The sequence below is a fragment of the Lepisosteus oculatus genome, chromosome 14, assembly GCF_040954835.1.
Source record: "Lepisosteus oculatus isolate fLepOcu1 chromosome 14, fLepOcu1.hap2, whole genome shotgun sequence".
NCBI lineage: Eukaryota > Metazoa > Chordata > Actinopteri > Semionotiformes > Lepisosteidae > Lepisosteus > Lepisosteus oculatus.
The window spans coordinates 23,553,640-23,578,081 of NC_090709.1; the positions used below are offsets into that span (position 1 = coordinate 23,553,640).

Genomic DNA, 24,442 nt, shown 5'->3' on the forward strand with positions numbered 1-24,442 from the left:
GTTTGTTAAAAGAAAAGTCCAGCACCAGCTGGATTCAAACACACAACCTGCCAGTTGGTAGTCACGCACCTAGACCAGTAGGCTACAAGACAACTCGCATGAACAGGCAGGCGAAACAGCCCTACACAGCCCTGTCGCAGTACACGGATATAATCATACCGTTAATAAATTCTTTAGATACGCGATTCCATATTATATTCCCTTTTAATCAAATTCTAAAAATATGCTTGTTGACTCCGGTATCGCGTTAGTTAAAGACTTCGAAGCTTACAATGTTTAGGGAGAAATGGAATACTGGTGTGTATTTTTTTCTTTAAAGTACCAAGACCAGCTATATACTGTATGTTTATGTTCCAAAATTAATATCGTTTATGGCCTTCACACGCGTTACAGTATGCTCCTATTCTTTTTATGCTCAGCTACTAAGATTTCCTTTCAGTGGTAAAATTCAATATCTACAACGGGCACAGTAAAAACGTTTACAGTAAGTCTTTCTACGACAGACCAACGGACCACGAGTGCCCCTGTCGGTCAACCAATCACGCACCGCGGTACCCCGTGTCATCTTACCTGCGGTACGTGTCTGTACCGCTCACTTTGAATGGCTGCATCTGTAGTTTGCTTGCATGATGCCGGGAACAGCATGGTTGTTTGCTGAAATATGGTCTAGCGGTTAGGATTCCTAGTTTTCAGCCAGGCGGCCCGGGTTCGACATCCGGTATGAGAACGTGTCGTTTTTGCCTCCTGCTTTCCAAAAGATCAGCACCGTGTACGAAGGAGCCGCATTAAAACTACTCGAACGTGCAAAACGTGCGAGAAGAGGGGGCGCTTGTTTCCAACCGAAACTTCTCGCGTGTGAGACGAGCTGATCATCGCTGTGGGAGGGTTACTCTGGTAGACAGGGCTGACCTTCAGCAACAGGATTTATAGTCTCCAAGATGATATTTGCACTTTCTGGAGAGGCGATTTTCTCCACTTCAGTAGCCCGATTTTGTCGATTGCGTGGAGAGGGCTGTAGAATGTGGCACCGCCTTTCCTGCTCCATCCATGACAGGCGTGCTGGTCTCTGGAGAGAGAGCACGGTCCATCAGCGCACTCCAATAAACGCACTGGAAGCAGCTGAATCGCATTGGCGAAGCTCAGCGCTGGGCCGCTGGGCACGTCTTACCACCGTTTCCGTAGTGTAGTGGTTATCACGTTCGCCTCACACGCGAAAGGTCCCCGGTTCGAAACCGGGTGAAAACAGCCTTCTTTTGTCGCCACGCACAAAAGGGGATTGGGGATTCGCCTAGCGCTGTGATCGAACAGACCCACTCACCTCTTAGTGTGGCGGGATCTGCACAGTCGCAGCGCATCCTGCTTTCACTTCAATGCGCGTCCTGATGTACCCCGGTCTCCCGCGTGACAGGTGGGGACAGGTGACAGGTCCTATACTAACGAGGAAGACATCGCTCTCTCTGACCCCCGGCATCGTGTCCCGACCCAGCGTGCTGGAAGCCGACGCATGCTGTGATTCCTTTACGGAGCAGAAATGACAACCGAGGAGCCGAGAGATCATTTCATCATTTCGCGTCTGAACGGAAAACACAAACAACCAACTCGGAATGACTTGCCTTTGACGCTTTTCAAAGCGTTCTTTGTGCACGACGACTGCGCCGCCTAGCAGATACAAATGGGTTGTACAACTTTGAACTAGCAAATGGAAGAGGGCTAAGCCCCCTCTCTTTTAGCCCAGGTTCGATCTGTCTCCCAGAATCACCAGGGCGCACACACACACACCCGTGTCGTTGAAGTGCTCTGCTTCATTTCTAAGGGCAACTCAACATTCACTCCTACCCCGAGTGCAGAAAAGACAGCGTCCGCAGCAACAACAGCTCAGGTCTCTGCACAGGAGCTAAGCTGCCCCCATCTCCTCTGCTCTGCGGCTCCTGCGGAGTGGAGTCCTGCCTGGAGCCGTGTTTGCAGGCGGCGGCTCCCCGCGCCCTGTCTGTGCGTCATTTCCAAGAGCTTCTGGGAGGAAGAGAGAGCCCTCCCACTCGTGGGCTTTTCCACGGTCTGTGTGAGGAGGGTGTGTCCAGTAGCTTATCGAGCGGAAGCCTGGGGTGGCGGAGAGCTGTGATCGTGCAGACCTTGAGGTGTCACCTCTTTGTCTGCTTTCCCGCCCCCCCTCCGCCCAAGCTCTGCTCCAAAGTAGCCCGGCAACCCCTCACACCTGCACGTGTCACAACCTAAGGTGTGGTCATGAGACACCCATGGGGTGTCTTTCTGTTCTTGCTAATTGTTTCCTGCCCGTTGCAGGCAGAAGTCCATGCGAGGAAGATGCGCTGGACAGAGCTCAGAGGGCGCACCTGGGTGGCTTTCCTTCTGAGTGACGTTCCTGCAACACTCTCCCGCTACTCTTGGTGCGCTCATGCCGCAACACAGGAAGGCTGGAGCAGGTGGCTGTGGGCTCCGCGCACTGCCGAAATAGCTCGATTGGGAGAGCGTTAGACTGAAGATCTAAAGGTCCCTGGTTTGATCCCGAGTTTTGACATTTTGTTTCATCGCGCCCTTTGTTCCTCTCTCCAGCGCCCCCTGCCTAAAGTGACGTGTCCCTTTCTCAGCCTGAAACGCAAGCGAGACACCAGCAGCGGTCCCTGCAGGTTTCCGTAGTGTAGCGGCTATCACGTTCGCCTAACACGCGAAAGGTCCCTGGTCCGAGACCGGGTGGAAACAGCCTCGTTTTGCACGCTCCTGTACTTCACAGAGGTCTTGAGCGTCCGGTCATTTGTTCCCAATGTATTTCCGGTGCCTTCGTGCACTCTTGTACCAAACGCACGTTCCTTCTGTACGCGGAGCCGATCATTTGCAATTGGGCTGTGCCAACAGACCAGGACGAGCTCTTTCGGCTCAAAAGCAGCGCAGGACCTGCAAGAACAACAGAAAGATTAGCATCCAGCGGGGGCCTCTTAGTGAGCCCAAGATCTCATCAAGAATCGGCTCCAGCAACAGGGCTGGGCGCATTGTTCCATTCTCCGACCACTCTCGGTGTAAACAAGTCCCTCCTGGTCTCTGCTTGAAATACACTTTCCTGCGTTTGCTTTGGTGTAACTGGCTTCCCCTGCATGGGCGAATGTGAAGAAGATCCTTAGTAAGTCATTGAAGAAAACCGAGAAGAGGTCGGAGTGGCCTCTGTCGTTCATCAACGATCCAGTCAGGCAGTACTCCTCTGTAAAGCACCGTTCGTTCACATCGATTGGCTTTTTTTTGCCTTCATTCGTGCAAGTAGTAAAAGCAGACGCCCCTATTCTGCCATGACCCGGCTTCAAACCGGGGTTGTTGCGGCCACAACGCAAAGTACTGACCGCTATACAATCACGGCGAGTTACCGAGACACATGTGGTAGGACGGAAAAGGCTGTGCTCTCTTCGTGTGACATAATTCGGAAAAGTCCTGACGTTGCATTTCAACTGAGCCCCAGTATACATCGACCCTTCGACACTCCGAGTGACAACTCTCTTGCGTGTTTTCTCATATTTATGTAGTTTGCTTGCATTATACTGGGAACAGCGTGGTTGTTCGCTGCCATATGGTCTAGCGGTTAGGATTCCTGGTTTTCAGCCAGGCGGCCCGGGTTTCAACATCCGGTATGAGAACGTGTCAGTTTTGCCTCCTGCTTTCCAAAAGATCAGCACCGTGTACGAAGGAGCCTCATTAAAACTACTCAAACGTGCAAAACGTGACCGGGGAAAAGTTAACTTGAAGGTAGAAAACGATTTTGGCACGCCTGTAGGGCTTTCGCGAAATCTCTTAGAATTACAAAAACACATGCTTTGTGTATAAAATACATTGTGAATGCTTTCTCAGCCTTCACTTTGTCGTTTTTATGACGTTTTTTTGACCACACTCGAATATTCTTTTGTCCATATCTTCGCAATGGAAGCACAGAACGCCTTTAAACCAAATGCATTTTAAAGACCACGACTTGCGGATATTTCCACAGCCTCTACACCAAACTATCAGTGTGCTAATTATCTTTTTTTAAACCTCCGGTTTTTCATCGATGCGTAATTACGCACGAACTGGAACCTGGGGACCGCTGTGTGCACACGTTCACAACGCGAGAAATACTGTTCAATACGGTCAATATGACCATAGGAAGCAGAAGAGCGCAGTCTCCAATTACCCAGACTGTAAGCACGGGAATAAAGCTTTGTTTGATTTCTGAAACCCCTCCTTTACGTCCTGTTTTCATTCAGGTAAGGGTCAACTATATTGACAATACTACTGACAGCAGGAAGATTAAAATATTCTTTACTCAGCGGCTTATTAAAAACAGCTCCCATGATGTTCCAACCGACTTTTTACACAGAACGCTGACACAGCTTTGTGTTCTGAATCTCTTTTTCTCGTGCTTTTATTTAATGTGGCACAATGCACTGGGATAGGGGTATTCTGTTCACAAACCAATAGCATTTAAATCACAACACCCACAATGCTGCATGTAAGTGTTTTGCACATTAAGCAGGTCCTCTGACTTTTCCCAGCTTTGTTTTGGGTTGTGGCCCCTTTATTTTTTTATGATTTTCTGAAGATAACACTAAAGGTAATACACTGGGATAGGTGGGTCTTTTTCATGGCTCAATAGCAATTCAAATACAACAGCCACACTGCTGAAACCAAGTGTTTTACACACCAGACAGGCCCCCGAACCTCATACAACCTTGCTGTGGCTGTGGCCCCTTTCTTTATGTTTTATGATTTTCTGAAGATAACACTACAGGTAATACACTGGGACAGGTGGGTCTTCTTCATGGCTTCATGATTTTTTTACTGTAATCAAGTGTTGTGCACACAAGGCAGGCCTCCTGACCTTTCACAGTCATGCTTTGTTGTGTGAAACTTTAATTCTCTTTTTAGGATTTTTTGAACATCAAAACTTCCAACTTTCATGGAGATGAACGGGGTGCTCTTCAATAGCTTTTTCATATATACACACAAGCGTATATAACCAAGACACTCAGAACAAACAGAATCAACCTGAAGTCATAGAAAATCAAGAATGCCCCCGAGACACCTGTACCCCCCTCCTGGACCACTCTGGTATCAACACCCCCAAACCAAGCCATACCAGCTAACAAGACTCAGAATCGGTGTAACCCTCCAACTTGGACCAAGAGCAGGATGGGACAAGAACCTGCACCACACTACGCACCCCTCAGACCTGTGGTCAAGGGCTGGTGGAGTAGGGAATATGATCAACGAATTTCTGAAGTTTTCTAAACTCGAAAAAAAATAGTTGGAATGACAATATGTGGTCAACACTGTCAAACAGAGTCCTTGGAGAGGATTGCCCCAGCAACAAGAAATGGTTATCAGTGATTTGGCATGAAGATAGAAAAAAAGTAAGAACCCAAGTGCTTAGGGTGCAGAAAGAGGAGAGTATTGGTAGGGATTCCAAACCAGATGACAGTACACAATCTATAGTCAGTATTTCAAGTCAAAGTGAGGGACATAGTTTGGAAGGCAACACAGAGCTCAGAAGTTCATCAGAAGATACAAAAGATGCATGGGCAGCACACGGCAGCACAGACAGTGGTGACATGTTAGAGGGAGAAACAAAAAAAAAAAAAAAGCCTGAAGAGCACAGTGAATATTCCCAGGGGGCAAGCTCGTCTGGGACGTCACCTCAGGATAAAAGGGGATTAAGAAAGATTATGTCTGTGCCTAAAACTTTCAAAGTATGTCTAAAGGCTGAACAATGGAGAAAAATAGCACCTCTAAAAGGTACATCTAAACTAAGACGACCATGGACCCAGATCTTATATATCGAGTTCAGGAAGATAAATCCTTGCTGCCCAATAGCCTTCAAATACCAATACATCAGGAAAGAGAACAGCAGAAAAAAAAAACTTTCTGATGATAAAAGCAGTCTGTACCTTCAGGTCCTGCAATGTTAAATACATAATGACAACAAGACACAAACCAATGGGCAATGATGACATCACAATTTATGTTGTACAAGTAGGGCAAATACAGCACAGTAAAAGGGAAACAATTTCAACAAGCACGTCAGCCTTATCGTCGAAAGATTGCCAGTGCCCTCGCAAAAGGAATCAGCAATGTATACTACAGGAACCTGAGCAGAACTCCGCTTGCTGAAATTGCAGCAGGCAATTTATCTAAACCACTAACACAGAATGTCCGGAAAGTCATTTCATCAGAGTTCAGGAACATAAACGCATTCACTATGATTCAGTGATTGAATTACATATGGCACAAAAATATATGAAAGCATGCGACTTCAACACTGTCCATTTTTCAGGATATATACAGATTTTGCAGTTAGACACATTTGCTGCCTATCTTTACACAGAACAGAGTATGCGAAATCTTATTGCCCATCTAAAGATGAAGGAGAAAGTCAGCCTTTACCTGGATGCGACAGGAGGGGTAGTCAGAAAAATTCCATCGGAGAACAAAAGAATTTTGTACTACAGTCTTACGTTACCTGGAGGTGGAAAAGAAAGCCTCCATTACCAGTGTCTGAAATGTTGACAACTGACCACACCATTGTCAGTATAGAACGTTGGCTACGTAAATTCATGTTTGACATCTCAACATGTAGTACCAAGAGAGTGCAGCATGTAGAAACTGACTACAGCTGGGCCCTGATTCACAGTGTTTTTTTTGCCTTCAATGGGGACACCATCCATGCATACTTAAATTGTGCAATGAAAGTCTGCCAAGGCAAACTTAAGTACACAGAACTTCAGATGTTCACTGTTCTGCACCTTTGCTCTGCCCATGTCATAAAGGCTGTCTCTCAAGCAATTAGTAAAAAAACAACAGACAAAGGACTGCGAGACTTTGCAACATTTTCCTTTGCCATCCTGCAAAACAGCACAAATTTGAGTGTCGCCAGAAATGTTTTCAAACACATGTGTATTGTACTCTCAAGCAGGAGGTTCACAACTGAAGTCCAATCTAGTGTCTGCCTCCTTAACGCTTACATTTCTCAAACAACCACACCAGACCAGATGGAAAAGGAAGCAGAAGTCAAAGACACAGATGAGGTACTGTACCCAAAAATGAGAGGCAGACTGGGCCGCTCAAAGGTTCAAAGGTATTTATGAAGACAGCATATCAGCTCAAGGACATGATGACTATGGGACACAACACAATGTGAACCCCTATTTCTGTGAAGACATAATAAGATTTCTGTTGCAAAGATACATGGCACTATTTCCACTGTGGAGTGGAATTTTGTTGGGTGACCTGGCAAGATATGCTTCAGACAGCAAAAAAGACATATCAATGTCAGAGGTAGCACAGACAAGAGCCACTAATTGTCATGTTGAGACCTGGTTTGGCATTGTCAAGCATTCAATACTTCAGCACAGGAGGAAACTGAGGCCAGCAGAGTTTATTACGATAATGAGACAATCCCTCCAAGGCCGGTACAGAGAACATATAATCCAAAATGCTCTCCCCAAAAAGGTTTTGACGGCTCCATTGATCACCACTAAGACACGTCATGAACATGCACAGGAACAATGGGCAAAGAGAGCACCAGGTGTAGGCAAAGAAACAAAAAATAAATTCTACAGCGCACCACAGAAAATTCCAATCCCCCAAAAAATGAGAACACAGGAAAAAAAAGTTAGCAATAGAAATATTGAAACAAATGAAAAATCGCCAGATGACAGCAACGGCCTGCAAGTACAGCAGGGGAAAGCAGGAACCACAGAATATAAAGAATGGCAGCACAAAGAAGAAAGGAAAGTGTCACCCAAGCAAGCTGCCGTGGGCATGGCTGAAGTGATCACACCACACTGTGATGCACGCCCCATCTCAAAACTTATAAAAGAGAAAACAGATTTCAAAAAGAAGGTAGGATTTGTATTTTGAATATTTCTCTGTGTGGATATTCACTTCTTTTTCAGAGCTTATGAATGTCATCTTCTACTACTGTAGGTGTTCTTTGTCGTTTCTCTCTAACTTGTTATACTTGTTGACATACTTGTGTTATACTTGTGGTGTGTAATCTCAATTTTCATTATGTTAGGTCCAGTGATCTCTTGTATATGCTTTTGGCTTGGTAAATCTTTTTTAGGTACACGCCCTTTGGAACATCAATCCGAGTGAATTAGTGGTTGCAGTTTTGCCATTCATGCACAGTGCAGACACATATATTCTCAGACACTCGGAGTTTGTGTCTCTGAAACCAGATGAGTGGCTCATAGGCGAGGTAAGATGAAAGTGTTTGATTGCATGCATTTGTTAAGGTTTCTGAGCTTTTGTGTAATCAAATGTGTGTGAGTGCGTGAAATCATATCTTCTTCAATTGTATTTGCTTTTTCCATAAGACCATTGAGTGTTACTTTCAAGTAGTGAAAGAATCCATGGACTTGGGGAAGAAGGTTTTCCAAATGAACCACTACACAACTAGTGTAATCATGAGTGGGAATAGAGAGCACATGGCTAGACAATGTTTGTCCAAGGTAAGGACATCAAACACAAATGTTGATGGATTACATTAGTGAGGGGCAAACATGGTTTTTCACTAACTGATGATTGTTTTATCAATAGAGAAACAAGGAGAGCTACAAGCAATCAAAACAGGTCACAACTGTGCCCATGGTGCTGCCTAAAGAAACTACCTTTATAGTCAGAAATCAAAATTCAAAGGTAGCACACCATCCATGTGAGGCAGCCTGTCGTGCTAATCTCGTCATTCTTTTCATTACAGGTCAACTTTGAAAACTATGAAGCCATAATTAGTTTTTTTTTAACACTGGTGTCCATTGGAAGTTGTTGGTTAGTGTGGTGCAGGTAATCCAAAACAGCGTAGGTTTATAATTAACCTTGGAACCATAACACAGTTCAAGTGATTATCCCTGTTGCATCTAAAAAAATTACAATGTATTGGTTCCTCTCCTGTTAAAAAAGGCGGACATGGATAGTGAGTATCCAAGGCAATAGTGACAGTGCACTTTTCCTAAAATATTATTGTGAATACTGCTGTGTAATAAACAGAAAACCAAGTGTCATGAATTACACCCCCGCAGGCAGGCGCTCATGCATTCCCACGAGCTCCTCCCATCCCAAACGTGCATGCACCAATCTTTCCTCTATTTAAACCCTCGCCAGACCCCCTTTCAGTGCTCACGATTGAGATCTTCTCCCTGAGCTTAGTTCCTAGTTTACATTCTGCGATACTACTCTTTGACTCCTGGATCTTGACCCTGCTGTTCTTCTGCTACGTCTTTGCCTCCCGACTTTGTACCTACGCGCCTACTACTCCTGGATTTTGGACCCTGCTCTTCTTTCCAGACGACGCCCACGCCTACCGATTCTGTACCGACGCTCATACTACGACTACCCGGATTTTGGACTCAGCTACTTCTCCGACTACGCCTTCGCCTATCGTTACCCTTCCGAAGAGCTCCGCATAGAATCCCTATCCTCCGCAGTCACCCCCTCTGTGACACCAAGCAGGTCAAAGTGTCATGTAGGAAAAAAATAAGTACTGTTAGGTCATTTCCTGACTGTCTTTGCTGAGGTTTGCAAAATATTACATGTTAAATAATATATAAATAAAATATTTAAATATTAAAAACGTTTGTGTCCACAACATTAAACTCCTGAAACTGCCTGTGTGTCTGGCCCCACATTAAATGCAACTTCATGTCTGATGACGGGCCATTTGTTTCTTGCAGTATCTGTATGCTCCATCCCAGAAAGTCTTTGTGTTCGACCCTATGGGGAGTGACGAGATGGCAGACTCCACAGCAGTGGCAAAACGTTTCAGGTAAGAAATCAAGCATTGGTTTCGTGGTGAAACTCAGCATGGGCACACATTCATTTCACATTCATATTCAGCATGTCAAATATGTCCTCATTTATCAATAACCTATTATTTTGATTCACAGGGACTTTCAAGATGCGAAGGAACGTCCTAGGAAAAGAAGACTGGTTGAATATCATCTGGCACCCAAGTGTGATTGGTCACACCAAGCAAGCAGATGCCTCAAGCTGTGGGGTCTTTGTGATGCAGGTCAGCATAACCTTTCCATGCAGAAATTTTGGACTGTCTCAAAACTATTGTATGAGAGATTTTTAGGGAAATAATAATTGTGACAAACCTTCGTCTGTTAGATGGGCGCAGACATCGTGAACAATTTCCCGGATATTCCAACATACATCAAGATGAACAGCAGCGCCAAAGAAATAAGAAAGTTGCGGGAAGACCTGTCAATCAGAATTCTTGAAGCTTCAGGTATTGTACCATTTGATCATCATTGCCTGCGTTTATTGGTGTATGTTGTTTTCCTGAAGCATGCTCTGTCTATGTAACAAGTCTGAATGAAAAAAGATTCTCGATTTATTTATATGCAGAACTCATTTGGGTATTATTTTTGTACTGTATAACACAGAGATGAAAAGTTAATTAAATCACATTTCGCACAGTTAAAATTCAATGACACTTTGGCCTTCGTCGTGGTTGACACAACCATAGTCTGGGAAAAGTGTGGGTCTTGATTGCCCATAGTGAAACAAACTTATGGCCAGCAGCCATATCACCCTGCAACTCACAACTGGCAACCCACTGAAGCTAAGCAGGTGTGAGCCTGGTCAGTACCTGGATGGGAGACCTCCTGGGAAAAACTAAGGTTGCTGCTGGAAGAGGTGTTAGTGGGGCCAGCGGGGGGCGCTCACCCTGCGGTCCATGTGGGTCCTAATGCCCCAGTATAGTGACGGGGACACTATACTGTAAACAGGCGCCGTCCTTCGGATGAGACGTAAAACCGAGGTCCTGACTCTCTGTGGTCATTAAAAATCCCAGGGCGCTTCTCGAAAAGAGTAGGGGTGTAACCCCGGTGTCCTGGCCAAACTTCCAATTGGCCCTTACTAATCATGGCCTCCTAATAATCCCCCTCTATGAATTGGCTACATTACTCTGCTCTCCTCCCCACTGATAGCTGATGTGTGGTGAGCGTTCTGGCGCACTATGGCTGCCGTCGCATCATCCAGGTGGATGCTGCACATTGGTGGTGGTCGAGGGGAGTCCCCATTACCTGTAAAGCGCTTTGAGTGGAGTGTCCAGAAAAGCGCTATATAAGTGTAAGCAATTATTATTATTATTAAACTGGTTGAACATGGCTGTGTTATCATGTGCCCCCTTAAAGTCATAGCAACAAAAAAAGGGTAACAGGTGTTGACAGGAGTATTCTGAGACATGACAATGTGCGGTTTAAGAAGCAGTAGAACACCTAATCAGGAAAGTGCATACGAAAAGGTCTCTATCAAATGGTCTTCAATTATGCAACAATGATCTGTAGATAACATTGGAGAAATCAGTCTATTTGGCATGTTTATTATAGCTCCTCTCCAGGACATGTGTCTGATGTGTGGAGAAAACACTGGTGCTGCAGACAAACTGGGAAAGTGAACATCATTTCTATCTGTATGTGTAATTGTTATGTCCCAGTGTGTGGTCTGTGTTTTTTTTATGTTCCACACTGCTGACCCTTTGATTGTTCTCCCTCCCTCATTGGCCCACAATTACACCACTGTTCTGTATGACATCATGATCAATCAGCTTCTCAGCCAGCGTGCATCTTATTCACTATATAACATGGAGGTTTTCTGAAGGAAGAGCCTTTCGTTTGACTTTGGTCCTGCTTGGTTTTGCTTTGCTTCATTTAGTTGTGGTTATCGCTTTGTTTTGCTATTGTTTTGGCTTTGTTGGTTTGTTGTTTTCTGTTCATTTCTTTGTACTTTCGTTTGTTTGTGTTTGTCCTTGTTTTGCCATTATCTTGCCCTAACATGTTACATGTTCAACCTTTATGTTCTTTTGTACCCTGTTCCTGTCGATTAGTCTCGTTTTCCATTATCTGTATTCCTAGTTCACTTGTGTTTTTGTGTAAACTTTTGTGTATAAGGTTAGTTCAGGTTGTTGGGTACATTCTACACACTTAAATGATTTTGTATTAGTAACAATAGTTAAGTACGGGTGAATGCCATTTTTCTTGTATGGTTTTGAGTAGTCAGGGGAGGTTAGCTAGGGTGTTGAAGACGCAGAAGACCGTGTGTTTCGGGTTTTCTTTTGCAGTCAGGTTAGCTTTCCCTCACTTTTTTTAGCCAGCTCCATTTTGTTTGGTTATTTTCTTTTCTTTGGCACCACTCTAGTTCCCTTACCCCTGTGTGTTATCGTGTCTTACCAGTCACTTATTTAACTTAAAATCATCACCCACCTTTGTTATTGTGCTTCCTAGTCACTTACCAGAACCCACCTGCTTCCAAAAGAATTATTCTAAATGTTACACCCCTTTACCCCTAGATACTTGGGGTCGTAACATTATTATGTGTAATGTATGCACATGATAACAAAACATGCCAATGAAATGTGATAGCTGAACTAATATAAGGTTTACTCTGTGTAGGTCCAGTGTGACAGTTGTGAAAACTGGTTCCATGAATTGTGCATCTCAAAAGAAGAGTATGAAAGCACAAAGAATGAAGTAACGTGGATATGTACATTTTGCCAACCCCAGTTTGGTGAGTATGCTCTGCATGCAAACTATCACTATGAAAGGGTTTTTTAAGCAGGACATGTAGTTTTAGATTCAACAGAAACATAGGATGACATTTTTCAGTGGATGTTATAATTGTTTGTTATTGTTAGGAAGTTTGAATTTCAGGGTTATGTTCTGGCATTAATGGTTCTATAAATTAGAGATACCTTTTCAAAAAACACTCCAAAGAAGGCATAAAAAGGCATAAAAGATTATTGATAATCTTTGCAATTTATTACATGACACAGGCATCTCGAAGATAGAATTACTGTGTATCAGGTTGATGATTAGATATGGATGCATCAAATCAATTACTAGGTTTCTTTCCAATAATATAGAAACAAAGGCACGAACATGAACACCTTAAAGAGCTTGCCATTTAGCACAGAAACAATATAATGTCTTGCTATAAAAACACAAAGTAAGAAAAAAGGAGTTTGATCAAGAGAGATCTGTCAAATTCTGCAAATACCTAGATCTTGATCTGTGACCCATTAATACTCTTTGGATTCTTTGCAGTTCGTAACCCTTCTTACGGTTTTATATTTCAGGCACTATTGATGAGTGAGCAACCACCCCCTACTCCCAAGCATTACATAAAAGACATGCTGGAAACTCAAGAAGACTGTCAATGTGTTCTCAGCAGAATTCAACTCCAAAAGACATGTAAGTACAAGTTTCAATATTCCCCCAAAAATCTCTTGGGTAAGAGTAAACTTTCAGACACTTTGCGAAAAAATAATGAAAAACACTAGAACACAAAAAAATCACTAGAAACCATTTGTTATCTATTGCCAGAAACCAAACAAAGTATTATGAAAACGGTAAAAAAGTTCATCATAACACAACACAGTCCCTTTTATATATGATTACTACACAGTGTTAACATCAAAGTAGTAGTGCAAAGAATTCTAAATCAACAGTATGTCACCATGACATGATTTATTCCACTCCGATGTAAGAAAGATCAAAGAAAACTGGCTTCTATCCAACAGAGGTGTATCTAACGTGATTCCTTATTAGGTTACCCAAATAGTACCATCTCTACAGTACCTTTCAGACAGGACACAGTACTAAAAGGATTCTAACCGAAAGAATAAAACACAATCACATCATCGAAGTCCGAACCCCACTGACTTTCAATATCATACTGTGTACATCTCCAGGCTTGGAGACTCATCAAAAAAGAACAGCCTATACACCAAAATGATCCTTTTCTTCCAGTAAGATTATGGCATTTGCAGGATGCTGTCTAGATCAATAAACAGATTACATTAATAATAGCGAGCAGGTAGCAGAGCATTTAGGCACACAGCCCCTAAATTGTAGAAATATGTCATACCTTATTAAGGATGCCCCATACCTACAAGCATATTTAACAATGCTGTAGTCTTCTACATCATCTCTGTAGTCTTATTGATCCTGAGTGATCTAATTCTTTAGGAAGTGCAGAAACAGATATCAGGTGGGTAAGTAGACAACCACGTTGCAATTGTTTTTTCTGTGTCTAACCCATTTTTTTTCTCCACACCATGCCTGCCACTGTTCTCTCTTCGGTGCCTTTGGTTGATATTGAGCTCTGTTCCGCATGACAAGGGATCCTCCTGGATTTCTGAAGCAAGGAACCCAGCCGATATGAGTCCCTACAAAACTCAAGATCCTGTACTGCTCAACCCAGTGGATGGGACATACTCAACATTAATATCTAGCCTGACATAATACAGGCAATAGAATTCACCGTGTCAATCTGCATGGTGGTGCATGTGAACTGTTTCTAGTAACTACTTGTCATACCTGGAGGGGAGGTCAATCATCAGGCCTTGGACCCCCAGAGATTTTTTTGATTTTCTCTCCTTCGTGCCTGATGGTTACACAGTCACATCTGCATACCACACCTTCACTGTGATTTGCTACAGATACAGCTTATTTAAAATGTGAAATTAGGAAAAACTAAAAGAAAGCGTGAAATAAAAAGAATGTCAAATCTAAAATTTTCAGATGTTGTGATGAAGCTTTTGACTCATGAATAGCACCCCCCCATCCCAGTGTAATGCATGTTTAATGGTGCCGTATTGAAAAAATAATTAAAAAAAAGGTTTCACAACCCCAAGCAAGGTTGTATAAGGTGAGGGGGACTGTCTGGTGTGTAAAACACATGGTTGCAGCATTGTGGGTGCTGTAGTTTAAATGCTATTGGTTTGTGAACAACATACCCCTATCCCAGCGCAGAATGCCACATTAATTAAAAGCATGAGAAAATGAGATTCAGAATGCAAAGCTGTATTAGTCTTCTGTGTAAAAAATCGGTTTGAACATCATTGGAGCTGTTTTAATTAAGCTGCTGAGTAATGAATATATTTAATTTTCCCGCTGTTAGCACTATAGTGTATATATAGTTGACCCTTACCTGAATGAAAACAAGACATTAAGAAAGGGTTTCAGAAATCAAACAAAGCTTTATTCCTGTGCATACAGTCTGGGTAATTGGAGACTGCGCTGTCCTGCTTCCTATGGCGATATACTGTTTTTTTTCACACAAAGCTGTATTGACCAGTATTTCTTGCATTGTGAACGTGTGTACACAGCAGTCCCCCGGGTTCCAGTTAGTGCGTAGTTACACATCAATGAAAAACCAGAGGTTTAAAAAGATAATTAGCTCACTAATAGTTTTGATGGCTTAAAAATGACAGTGAAGGCTGTGAAAACGGTCACAATGTAGTTTGCACACAAAGCAAGTGTTTTCATAACCCTAAGAGGTTTTGTGAAAATGCTACAGGTGTGCCAAAATCATTTTCAAACTTCAAGCTAACTTTAACCTGGTCAATGACAGTACCTACAGGCTATCGATAGGTTTGCTGGCACTGTGGGTTTGTTGTTCCTGACAATGTGCACGCTGAGAAATGCGCACAGACTGGCTTTCTTTCGGAATGAAAATGTTACGGCTTGTACCTCATGTAAACACAGTTTTAACCATTAGCACACTCATATATATCCTGAATCAAGAATGAATATGCCCTGGAATCCGCTGTACCACTTCAAACTGAAAGTCAGATATTTAGAGTCTTGGTAAAGACTTTTTACAGGAAGAGATGTCATGCTTCAGCTGCTCTGGCCTGCAAAGTACAAAGGGGCTTCATTTGAAATACCCGATTGTATTTCAAAATCCAAGGTATTTTTGCTGTGCTAGAATGTATAATTTATTATAAATGTTTTATTCACAGCCTCTTCTTCAGGAAGCCTCGCACACACTAAACAATATTCAAAGACTATAGGAACAGTAAAAAAGAAAGCAGTAAGATGGATGAAAAAAGATTTTGACGTCTCTTCCGCAACTGATGAATACTCCTGTGTGATGTTATTTCTTACATGGATTCCGTTATTTTGCCACAGGCTGTGGGTCTCTGTTTTCAAAAAGAGCAAGTAAAAAGTTTTGTAAAAAGAGCAAGAGCACCTGTTTGGAGTGTTTACGACAGCAGCGGGTCTCCAAACAGAACTTCATCTCCTGAAAAGTGCCCCTCCCTGCCACACAGGTTGCTGTGCCTGGTGCAATGCATATCTCCACACATCCCTCCACCCCCAGCAGAGCACACACCACCTTAGGACACTCCATCATGTCCTCTCTGCTCACCACCACCCAGAAATTGGCTGATGCCATCCCCACTGTTTCTCTCCCCTCAGGAAGCACTATCTACACAGCAGAATTCACAGATGCCAATGCCATGTACAGTTCTCCCAGATGTCCACCTTTTGCCCATCAGCCAAGAGGAGTGGGGGATTGAATGTGCAGTGTGTCGGCACAGAGGGGACAGCCAGAGCCGACCGCTACGCCGCTCTTCTGTTTTGTAATTTTGTGACTGGGAGTGAACCACATCCGTAAATGTTGACTGGTCCAGAGGGAAAAGGGCCTTGCCTTGCATTCTCCGCGAACACATAGGCATGTTGAATTGGAGATTCTCAAAACTTACTTTGTGTGATTGGAAACTGATACATGATAGGATAAACAAAATGCTTCAAAGAAAGAGGTGCTCTTTCTCTCTGGTTTTAGTCTGTGCAGCAATAAAACAATCAGATTAAACAAGAGAGAGTGTGACGTTACTTTTCGTCAATGAAAAAACAGTCTTTTCATGTTTATTTAAGTGTCCTTCTTTCATTTGGATTGTATGAAACAACTCGGGAGTTATTGTTATGATTACTCTATTATCGAATCCTCAACTCATTCACTTGTTATTTTGGGAACATTTTGACATGTTGCTTTTAGCCGTCGATACTGTTGAATTCGCTCAGTTTGTAATGTAGGGTGCTCTGAACAAGTTAAACTTTGATACAGGACAAATGTATACTTTTAAAGCTACTACAGTATAGCTTGTGGGAAATACAACATCACACCGTATGCATAAGGCACGTCTTTGTTCACGATTTAAAACTACAGTCCAGAAAAACATGACATTTGATTGCTGGTTGCCTTATGTTCAAGGGCAACAATGAGACCAGAGCATGAAAATTCCTTCCCCTCCCCCAGCAGAACTGTTTAATCTACATAAACACAGTGGGGTGCAACACCTTTGAGAGAAGTATGGAGCTGCGTTGCATAAAGAGTTTGCAATGGAATATACAGTAGTAGGCAAAAGTTAATTTCAAGCTGAAAAGAAAAGACTCAACATGTCTCCTCTATACATCTTCCATTTAGACCATCCAATGTCATTTATTATTAATATATTCCATATCCCATTAAAATCAGAAAGTTTCTTACAAGTGTAAATCCAACTATTTTCCTTTTTTTGTTAAAGGAAAACTCATGCCAGGAGCTGGGTTCAAAAAAACTATAGCTGAAAAGGGCAGGCAAAATGTTTAAGTAATCATAGGTGAATGAGACAAATTGATGCAGATGTTTAGAAAGAAAGTGGACTACAGTACTATTTTGAGCTTACAGCCTATCCAGTGTTATTCATTATTAATATCTTTCATATCACATTCAAATGAATGTTTTTTTTTAATTGTAAGAGGCAATACACAACATGTGTCCTCTATAACACTTCAGTGTACATTTTAATCAGTTTAATGTTTAACAATGTTATACAAAGCTTAAAATTATTAAATTGCATATACCGTTTAGACTGTTAAATTCTGTAATTGACAAACAATTGTCCCTCAGCATTGACAGGGATTCAAAACCAAGTGTTTTCTGGCAACAGACCAAATGCTGCACATGAGAGCTTTCATAGCTCCACCTGGTGGTTTTACAAGATATTTCACCCTACTATGATACATCATGCGGTATCCTACAGTTCTTTGCAGAACGAGCACTGCGATTTACTGCAGCATACCTTGCACATTTTGAATGATTGGATCTGTACTTCTACTCAGTCTGGTGAATTCTTGATAAACCAAACTGGTGCCCTCCCTCTAACTCACCATTCCTCCCTTATGGTAGTGGATGTAGAGAAACCCATGTATATAAACCCATAGGGTCAATTGCAATGGACTTCCCGAGTTACAACACAGCCGCGTACCAATTTAGTATGGTACATTGTGGAGATCATCTCCCACTCTGAGTTCAATTGCAGCAAAAAACATGTGGAACAAAGTTGGAGCTCAGTTCAACTTGTGCTTAATCCGGTTCGGCGTTGTTGTACTAATTAGCCCGAACTGCAGGGGACTGTGCATCAGAACACTTCCGATTAGTAGGATAATACATACGCCATGTTAATATACAATTACTTTTCTGTTTCTTGTTTATATTCAAACTAAATTTCCTGGCAAATCAGTTAGTTTTTAATTTAAGAATTGCATTTAGGCTACAATTCATCTTATGAGGCTACATTGTTATTAATGAGATACCCAATTGTAATTAGTCATGAAACAAATGAGAACTGCAGCTGTGCATTTGAAATTAAACACTACTGTATTATTGCAGCATTAATTTTGTTTAACACTCCAGATGAATAAGCAAACCCATTGTTATAGCTAAGTCGTCACAAAAGACACCGACTAATAACCAGTAAAGTTAAAGTTTTATTTTTAACAGAGCTGGAAATTAGACTTATAAAAATACTTGAGCAATAAAAAAAACCAACAACAAAACAATTGTTCCTCTGACCTTCTAAGCATTTTTTTAAGGCAATACATTTCTTTAGCAGGGTGTGCCTTGTGCTTACTTATCTGAATTTTGATTTTCTCTCTCTCCTGTGTCAGTTCAGATTAAGCTCTTTAATCTGTTCCAACATCTTCCTTTCAAAGTGGGGAAGTGCTTGCTGGCGTGTTGTTTTGCCAAGTCGTGCTTATCCTTTATGACGGTATCTTCTGACACCTGGGCACAATCCAACAACATTACAAGACCAGCACTATAACAGGAGTCATAAAAACACAAGAAGCCACATTGAACGAGCTTTCAGAATTGTAAAACAACGCTTTGCTTGTCTGTCATTTGGTTTGCATACCAGTCCATCAAGAGCTAGCACAACCCTGGCTGTTTCAACACAGTCATTGGATCACAGCCACAGGACAGAAAAGGGACTGTAAACCATCATAAATCACTTTTAAGATGCTGAGTTTTTTCCTTTAACATGCTTGGGTGCCATCTATTTCCTCCTCATCCTGCTTTCCTCCGATAACCACAATTACGGAGACCCATCACTAAAATATTTAACAAATCTATCCAGTTGACTCCTCGATTTTATAGAACACATTAAAGCCTCACGCTACATTTATATAAATAATAGCTTAAGTTCTGTTCTCTTCACTTCCAATGAATGGAGAAAATTTGAAAAGAACAGTAGTCTGTCGTTAAGTGAAGGGAGAATGTGTGATCCTAGCTGCAGAATAATTTTAGTTTCAGTGGTCTTTCTGATGTATGAGTTTGGAAAACCGTGCTCAGTACCATCGAGGTGTAAGAGGGTCAAGGATGAGCAGGAAACTTTGTTAATAAGGAGATGGACACCGCCCAACATGGGGCTCAAACCCACACCCCTGACCTAAAGAATCACATGCTCTACTGACTGAGCTAGCCGGGCACCAGTGTTCTCAAAGACGGTTTTCCAAACTCATACATCAGAAAGACCACCGAAACTAAAATTATTCTGCAGCTAGGATCATACATTCTCCCTTCCCTTAACGACAGACTACTGTTCTTTTAAATTTTCTCCATTCATTGGAAGCTTCATTTCATACCTCTCTGCACCCATTCTGACTTCACACCTCTTGATTGGCCTCTCTTTATGTCCCCTGCTCCCGCCTCTCACTCTTCCTCCCTCCCAACCTTTGTTCTCCCGCTACTTTACCTTTGCCTACTGCCCTGTCTCTCTCACACCTGAAGAAGGCTCCACGGCCGAAACGTTGTGTTCTCTTTCTTCTTTTTTTCAGCATGGAATAAACCTTTTACTTGTTCCTTTGCAGCCTACGCATGCTGGCGCAGCTACCCACTTGAACTAAGACCATTAAACTGTCTGGTGATATTGCTGCACGGGGCGCAATATCACAATAGAACACGTTACTGTAAAAAATGTTAACATTCGTGAATGAGTATTTTTTTTAATTATACCAAATGTCCGTTAAATAATGAATGATGTTTTTCAGACCATAAACACTATTATATGAAAAAAAAACATTTACTATATATCCATTTAACTTGTTTTTTTAAAAAAAAAACATTACAATACGGTAGATGAAAATTGTTGTTCAGCGCTCTTGTATTAAATATACTCTACCAGCCTTTTAACTCATGTGTCAGAAATAAAGTGTATAAAATTCGCTAAATCAAACAAAACACAAACGCTACGAAAAAGAAAAAAAATGTGTTTATCCTGCAATTTTATCTCGTTGAAACGTTTTTTTTTTTCTCTGTGGCACTAACGGGCTAACGGTTAGGATTCCTGGTTTCCTGATTACATAGAAATGTGTCTCTCTTCCCTTACGATGTCCAAATGATCAGTTCAGTGTAGAAAAGAGCACCGTAAAACCCCGTCAGGCGTGCAAAACGTATAAATGAAAGAGATCGCTTTGTTTCTGCCCGCTTTCTCACTGAAGCCCTTTAGAAGGTTATAACCGCTACACCGCGCGATGTGGGGAGGGGTGACTTACAAGCAGAGTTGACCTTTGAGAAAGGACTCGTCTCGGGAATATATTTCCACATTTTGAAGAGAATTTCTCCATTTATGTAGCCTGATTTCCACTATTGCTAGAGAGCTGTAGAATCTGGAATAACTTATCCAGCTCTGGGAACAGTGTGTAGATGACAGGTTTGTGACTTTCTCATGAGCACGGTATATGAATCCATCAGATTAAAGACACTGTGAGCATTTGAATAAAATTAAGGATAGTCTGTCCCAGCTCACCGCGATGGTATAGTGGACCGTACTTTGTGCTGTGACCGCACTACCCGCGCTTTGAATCCGGGTGACAGCAGCCCAAGACAAGAGAGTTTCCTTCGTCTATGTTATTTCAGTGAAGGGGGGGCATGCGTGTACAGCGAGCGATCATCGAGTTGATGTGTTGCCCCATATAAGCAATGTGAACCAACACTGCTTTACAAAGGAGCACTACCTGAGCTTATTGTTGGTAAACTGGAGACCAGACCGACCTCTTCTCTGACGAGAAGAAAAGGACAGGAGCCGCAGTATTTAATATGAATAAGAGATTTCAATTTTCTGTGGCGCAACTAGTACCAAACACGTAATCTCGGGGTTGTGAATTCGAGCTCCACGCTGGTAAGAAATCATATAGGTTATGATAAATGTACTTTTTTAAATAAAAAGTAATATTATAAAACTTTCTCGATACGAGTTTGCAGGTGACATGTTCTTTATAAAAATAATCTTTAGTATGGGATCAATAACCGCGCCTGAACAAATATCGGAAAGAATCGCCTGTCACTAAGGTATTTAAGTAAAGTAGAGATATAATCAGAAAACCTACATATAGGAAATGTTAGTTACTTTGTATGTGCTTTAGCGTTTTCTTTTATATACCGAAAAAAAGGTTCAAGGCGTTCTAGTCGCTGTACTCCTCGTAGATAATCTCAACGAAATCACAATACAGTACAGGACACGCAGTGAGGAGCTCACGCAACGAATAGTCTTGAACATGCCAAGCGTAAAGGCACACTGCACATCTGCGAAACATCACATCCTAGTTTAGTTACAGTGAGATTATAGACTGGAAGCTAGAAAGTCTCAGATCACTTTTTTATTAAATGTTCAAGCAAACACAAATACCTTTGCAAGAGACATTTCAGAATCCCAGTCAAATCCAGTATGATTGCTGGATCCCTCGAATTCGGCAATATCACAGATCTGCAGTCCACGTGCAAGACATACCGCCCAGAGCATTTCTAAGACAGGAAATACATTTTCGTTACGAAAAGAGATATACTGTACGTAGAGTGAAATGGTCTGGTACGAGTCCTAAGTTTGAATAGTTCAAAATAGACGAAAAAGGGTAATTACAGACTCTTTCGAAATGTAAGAACATTAAAGCTGTGCGGACCTTATCTTGATTTACCTAGTTTAATCGTTTTCAGAAAGTGTAATTTTATTATTTTATGTACCCTTGACGATTCTACTGATGTTATAAGTGCTCTTGTTTATATTGAATCTATTTTGTTGTTCAAATAAAAAGTAAAAAAAAAACATTCCGGATGCGTCTGCTGTAGAAATAAAATGACATCAAAAGCGTTGTACGTAGAGTTCTGAAGCCTGCTCCACAGAAGAACTAGCTGAGATGAAACGTTCGATATTCTACTGACAGGGCTATTCCCATCAACTCAGTTTCTTTCTGAAACAACGTTTTCCAAGAAAAACTTACACTTTGCAAAATTTGAAATAAAATACTTGCTTAAAAGTGCAGATTATTTTTTTCCCAAAAACTGTAAAAGGAGAAAACCGACCTGTTGGAGTCTCTGTCGTACCATTGCTCAGTGCGGTCAGGTCGGGACTAAAACGATAGTAAGGTTCTGGTTCAAGCATATCTAGGCATGCCTTTCTCACTGTTCCATCGTGAACATCATCTAGAGAAAAAGTGGCATGTAATGTTTAATACATTATTGGCCTTATTAATAATTTGAGGGAATATAAATGCTTTGCATGTATCGAATTACAGCACGTAACAACTGAGTACCTGAGTCGATATCACCGGGCAATTTCCAATAACGACCAACATCAGACACTTCAAGAAAAATAAGATTCCATATCTTGGAATGTAGGGCGGGAGAATTCATTTATACTCCTGTTGCATCTTGAGCTAAACTTTTTTTAAAAAAAATATGACGCAGATTTTCTCAAGATACTTGTAATCGCCTTAAAGAGAGTTTTCATGAAAACGTACATCGGCTAGCTCTCCACTGTTAATTGACAGAACTTTTGAAGAAACTGTTCTTATATAAGCAACATACAAATTAAACATCTTAATGAACATGAAGGGAAATCTATGGAAGCCCGTTTCCGTCAGGGAGTAAAAAAAACGCGCTATGATATCTCATTGTATGTCTTTTTTTACTTAAAAGGGTCTTCTTTAGCTCAGCTGGCAAGACCTGGGTTCGAGCCAATGCAGTGAGGCACGAACTAGGGTGGGAGCTGCGAGGGCACAAGCCCTACAACCCGAATCCGTTACAATAACAAAAGGACAGACATTGAAATATGGGCTATTTCGAAGTCGCAAATGTGAGATATAAAGTAGGAATTCTGAGTTACTAAGTCGCAATTCTGAGTTGCTAAATCGGAATTCTGAGATACCATAGCGGGTTTTTTTTTTACTCCCTGGCGGAAACGGGCTTCCATAGAAATCCGGGTTGTGAATAACAACTCTCACTACACACGATTGAGTTCTTGAGGCTGGCACCTAAGACAACTCAGCCATCCTGACAAGCAGTGGAGGATGCCCGTTACTTTGTCAAAGGATTATTAACTACTTTTCTTTTCTTATTATTACAGAGATTTCTACATTGCAAGACAATTGACGATTTAGATAAAGGTATATCGTGGCACGCAAACCAGGCACGGACGGGGTTTGAACCCGCGCTCTTAGGTTTACGAAACCGATGCCTTACCACTTGGCCACCGCGCACACAGTCTAGTTTTTTTTTTCCCATCAAGGCTAATACATTTTGAAAAAAAAAATCTGTGCGCAAATTGCAATGGCAGGAGAAGTAAAGAATATAGTTCTTCTGTGGAGCTGGCTTCAAGAATTTTTTCATTTTCTTCCCTTGTAGTTTCCTCGCTCTTTTACTGTCCCTTTCTCCCACGGAGAGACGGAAAACATGCCGAAATCGTTTTCACCCTGTGTTTGTGCAACGTCAGTGTGTGAAGGGAAAGCAATCTACGTAGCTCCAGTGGCGCAATCGGTCAGCGCGCGGTACTTATACAGCAGTGCACAGCGGAGTCATGCCGAGGTTGTGAGTTCGAGCCTCACCTGGAGCAGTGTGGCCTGTCTTTAGCTACCGAAAGCAACCGTCCACTTTAGATACTGTTACTTATAGGTCGTCCTTAACACCTTATCTAACGGGATTGTAGCTTGTTAGGTGTTTGCTGGAGATCCAGTCTAAATTAACATCAAAGGAACAGGTAAAGGTTTATTCCACGTCACACCCGAAGAAGGGTCCACGTTGTGTTTCCTTCTCCTTTCAGCATGGTATAAACCTATACTTTTTCCTTTGCAGCTGACGCAGGTCACTACTTAAATTCCCATCAGCTGTGGACCCCCAGCTGATCTCTACACAGATAGATGAGAGATATCTTCTTAGACGAGAGGTCTGCTGGGACTAAGGGAGCACGATGGGGTACCGAAGACTTGAAAAAGCTCTCGCATTAGATTCTGTTTTTGTTGTTTCCCAGATTTGTTTTTAATGTTCTTTTTGTTTTGAAGTTGTTCCTTTAAGTATTTGTTTATTTTAT

The 24,442-nt window shown here is 42.0% G+C and overlaps 5 non-coding genes across 5 annotated transcripts; 4 read left to right on the forward strand and 1 right to left on the reverse strand.

The window, feature by feature from the left end:
- Window positions 1-1,172: 1,172 nt before the first annotated feature.
- trnav-cac (transfer RNA valine (anticodon CAC)) lies at window positions 1,173-1,245 on the forward strand. Its single transcript has one exon. It is a non-coding gene; the product is annotated as a tRNA-Val (tRNA).
- Window positions 1,246-2,460: 1,215 nt separating this feature from the next.
- Window positions 2,461-2,533, forward strand: trnaf-gaa (transfer RNA phenylalanine (anticodon GAA)). Its single transcript has one exon. It is a non-coding gene; the product is annotated as a tRNA-Phe (tRNA).
- Window positions 2,534-2,642: 109 nt separating this feature from the next.
- On the forward strand, window positions 2,643-2,715 carry trnav-aac (transfer RNA valine (anticodon AAC)). The gene has a single exon. It is a non-coding gene; the product is annotated as a tRNA-Val (tRNA).
- Window positions 2,716-23,543: 20,828 nt separating this feature from the next.
- trnat-cgu (transfer RNA threonine (anticodon CGU)) lies at window positions 23,544-23,615 on the reverse strand. The gene has a single exon. It is a non-coding gene; the product is annotated as a tRNA-Thr (tRNA).
- Window positions 23,616-23,874: 259 nt separating this feature from the next.
- trnai-uau (transfer RNA isoleucine (anticodon UAU)) lies at window positions 23,875-23,968 on the forward strand. Its single transcript has 2 exons — window positions 23,875-23,912; window positions 23,933-23,968. It is a non-coding gene; the product is annotated as a tRNA-Ile (tRNA).
- Window positions 23,969-24,442: the final 474 nt, after the last annotated feature.